The sequence below is a fragment of the Callithrix jacchus genome, chromosome 5 (assembly GCF_049354715.1).
Source record: "Callithrix jacchus isolate 240 chromosome 5, calJac240_pri, whole genome shotgun sequence".
In the NCBI taxonomy this organism is placed as follows: domain Eukaryota; kingdom Metazoa; phylum Chordata; class Mammalia; order Primates; family Cebidae; genus Callithrix; species Callithrix jacchus.
This window is the reverse complement of record NC_133506.1, coordinates 146,338,141-146,342,493: the sequence shown is the minus strand read 5'-3', so window position 1 is coordinate 146,342,493 and position 4,353 is coordinate 146,338,141.

The following is a 4,353-nucleotide window of genomic DNA, read 5'->3' as shown; positions in this document are numbered from 1 at the left end:
GATTGCTTCAACTATTAAGAAGTTGGGTAGAGAAGCAGAGAGACCACAGGTTTTAGCGTCAGAGCCTCTGTGTGGATCCTGGCCCTGTATGTGCTGGCTAGTGCAATGATGAATGTCATATTCCCTTGGGTGTAAAATAAGCAGGAAATGATGGATCTGTAAGGTCACTGTAAGGGTTACATTGGAATATGTATATAAAGAATTAATTAGGTGACTGGCACATAGTGGAGGCCCGTTAAATCTGGAGGAGCAAACTGGCAGGCTGGGGGCTGTATTTGCCCACCCCAACTTTTAAAATGTTGACTTTGAATGGCCATTCTAAGCACTCCACTTTGTGTTGAGTGCCAGGCACTATTTTAAACATAATTATGTTTAAAAACTTGCAACATAATTATTACCGATATTTTCCATATGAGGAAAGTGAAACAAAGAAGTATCTGTTTGAGTATATTTTGTAGATAAAATCTTCATGTAAGTCCAAAAGTAGTCAGTGCCTCTCAGCTTCATCCTGTTCAAAATCAAAATGAAGTACTTTTACAAAGCTGATGTAATAGAGTGGACACAGGTGTGGCCCCTGGAGACAGGTTCAAACCCTGGTTCCACTGCTTACTAGTTAATTGTGCAATCCTGGAAAGATTATCTTTGTGCCTTGGTTTCCTCATCTAAAATCGGGGATAATCATAACCTGCTTCGTTGGGTTGTGAGGATTAGATAAAATGCTTATACCTCTTCTTGGACCTCTCCCCACCACTTTCTTTCCCAACCCACCACAAGCAAAGCTTCACTCATTTATGTGCGCTGGTATAAACCCACATGCCTTCAGAGAGAAGAGAGGTGGCAGAACTATATAAAGTGACTTATGTTAAACTGTTGAACAGAATGAATAACGGAAAATTTGAGGCAGACTGTAAGCAACTGGAGAGTGTAGGATTGTGCAAAGGTATGCAAATGAAAAAATTATAAAATGCTGTGCTGACTAGGCCGGGCGCGGTGGCTCATGCCTATAATCCCAGCACTTTGGGAGGCCGAGGTGGGAGGATCACTAGGTCAAGAGATCGAGACCATCCTGGTCAACATGGTGAAACCCTGTCTCTACTAAAAATACAAAAAATTAGCTGGGCATGGTGGCACAGCCTGTAGTCCCAGCTACTCGGGAGGCTGAAGTAGGAGAATTGCTTGAACCCAGGAGGCGGAGGTTGCGGTGAGCCGAGATTGCGCCATTGCACTCCAGCCTGGGTAACAAGAGCGAAACTCCATCTCCAAAAAAAAAAAAAAAAAAAAAGCTGTGCTGACTAAATGGATTAAGGTTGGACATCATTCATTTACTTGCCTGGTCCCTGAGGCATCTGGGTATATTTTGTAGTTTGCAGATTCAAGAAGGCCCAAAAGGAGTCAGTTGTACACAAACATCTTTTGCTAGGCACAGGAAGCTCTTTGTAAAACCAATTACACAGCTGTGTAAAGCTGTGTTCTAAAGCTAGATTACCCTTTCCTAGCTCAGGGTGCAAAAGTGTGGAGTCTCAGCCAAACTTATTCTCCAATGCATTACATATGGTAAAGAACACTCAGTACAACACCTAGCACACACACCTCTCTTTTACATTTGTGGCTCTCCAATCAACCATAGGCTATGGAGACAAGGCATTGTGAGGCTCTGCGATTAGATTTCATGACTTTGTGAATTTAGATGGCTCCAATATCAACTAGATATGACTCCAGATAATTCTATCAGAAATCCATTTTATTTACTTTTTAATTTAATTTAATTTTTTTTTTTTTTGAGATGGAGTCTCGCGGGGTCACCCAGGCTGGAGTGCAGTGGCATGATCTCAGCTCACTGCAACCTCTGCTTCCCGGGTTCAAACGATTCTCCTACCTCAGCCTCCTGAGTAGCTGGGATTACAGGCACCTGCCACCGTGCCCAGCTAATTTTTGTATTTTTAGTAGAGATGGAGTTTCTCCATACTGGCCAGGCTGGTCTTGAACTCCTGATCTCCTGATCCACCTGCCTCGGCCTCCCAAAGTGCTGGAATTACAGGCATGAACCACTGTGCCCAGCCAATTTAATTTAATTTTTGAGATGGAGTCTCGCTCTATTGCCTAAGCTGGAGTGCAGTTGCAGGATTTCAGCTCACTGCTTCCTTCCAGGTGCACTTGATTCTCCTGCCTTAGCCTCCTGAATAGCTTGCTTGCAACCATGCCCAGCTAATTTTAGTAGAGATGGGGTTTCTCCGTGTTGGCCAGGCTGATCTTGAACTCCTGACCTCACGTAATCCACCCACCTTGGCCTCCCAAAGTGCTGAGATTACAAGCAATAGCCACTGTGCCTTTCTCATTTTATTGTAATTTTGAGACAGGGTTTTGGTTGTTGCTCAGGCTACGGTGCAGTGGCTCAATCATGGCTCACTGCAACCTCAATCTCTTGGGTTCAAGTGATGTTCCTACCTTGCCTCCCAGGTAGCTGGGACTATAGGTATGCACCGTCATGCACCATTGATTTATTTTATTTTTATTTTTAGTAGAGACAAGGTTTCACTATGTTGCCCAGACTGGTCTTGAACTCACTGGCCTTAAGGGAGTTGGTCTCAAGCTCAAACAACCTCCTGCCTCAGCCTCCCAAAGGGCTGAGATTATAGGCATGAGCCACTGTGCCCAGCCTAGAAATTTATTTATTTATTTATTTATTTATTTATTTAAGAGAGTCTCACTCCATCACCTAGGCTGGAATGCAGTGGTGCAATCTTAGCTCACTGCACCTCCACCTCCAGGACCCAAGCTATCCTCATGCCCCAGCCTCCTGAGTAGCTGGGATTACAGGTGTGTGCCTGGCTAATTTTTGTATTTTAGTAGAGATGGGATTTCATCATGTTGGCCAGGCTAGTATCCAACTCCTGACCTCAAGTGATCCTGACCTGTCTTGGCCTCCCAAAGTGCTGGAATTACAGGTATTAGCCACCATATCTGGCCTAGAAATTCATTTTAGAAAGGCTTTGTTCCTGTGGTGTGTTAGGATTAATGGGCAAGGAGGCATCGGGTGGTAAGTGCGGATGGAGGCAGGGCTAAAATTCTGGCACATCAGACCTGTTTGCTGGAATAGAACAGCAAGTGGGAAGGACAGGATGACCACAGCTATTTATCAGGATGGACAGACAGACATGGTTCAGAGCCATAGTGACACTCAAAATACTCAAGATGTAGAAGCCTTGTCCAAACGGGGTAGAAAAGAGCAAGAAAGAATTCAGGTGGGTGATGCTATCAAGTCTAGACAGGGAAGCCCCTGGCTTGGGTATCAGGGCTCTTGGCTTCCACGGAAGCAGGCACCTGGAGAACCAGGCCAGATACCATGGGACTTGGCTATATTCAATCTGCATTCCCCCCCCCCACCAAGCAAGCTTATAATGGAATCACTATGGAAACAGTATTCATGTACCAGAAGTCTATTTTTCACTTACATTTTGTTTGAATGCTTTTTGTTTTTGACTGCTTTGAACACTTGAGGTGAGGCACTTACGATTTAGAGCTGTCTGAATTCAGATCCACAACCCCACTGAATTAGGGGAACCCAGAAAAGTACCCCATCACTTCAGCAATTAGAAAATATCACGGGTCGGGCGCGGTGGCTCAAGCCTGTAATCCCAGCACTTTGGGAGGCCGAAGCGGGCGGATCACGAGGTCAGGAGTTCATGACCAGCCTGACCAACATGGTGAAACCCCGTCTCTACTAAAAAAATACAAAAATTAGCCCGACGTGGTGCCACACGCCTGTAACCCCAGCTACTGGGGAGGGTAAGGCAGGAGAAACGCTTGAACCTGGGAGGCAGGGGTTGCGGTGAGCCAGGAACACGCCATTGCACTCCAGCCTGGGCGACAGAGACTGTGTCTCAAAAAAAAAGAGCTTTTTAACATCATAATTTATGAAGCTATTCCACTCACTTGAACTACTTTCTCAAATAGGAAAAAATAAAGCTGAGCTGCCAGACACGATGAACTGGGTGCAATGATGAATTTTATAAGAGGAGAAAAGAGGAACTACCCATGCCAGTAGCCAGCACTGCCTGAGGATTTCTCACAGGGCATTTTTCTTGCTTGCGGGCTTCTTGTTTCTGGTAATATCATCATCACTGCTGGCTTGAGATCTTCTCTATTCTGTAGCACAATGTGCAGATATTTAGAAACCTATTCTAAATTTATGGGCAACAGGCCGACAGGATTCGTTGCTCTCCCCACTTCCCCCATTACTTATCTTTCTTCTTAATTCAAAGAGTTAAACGTGTAATTTGTTCTTTGCCGCTTCATTTTTATTTGATTATTTTGTCTTTTTCTAAGTTGTGTTTGACTCCAGGAATTCATCCA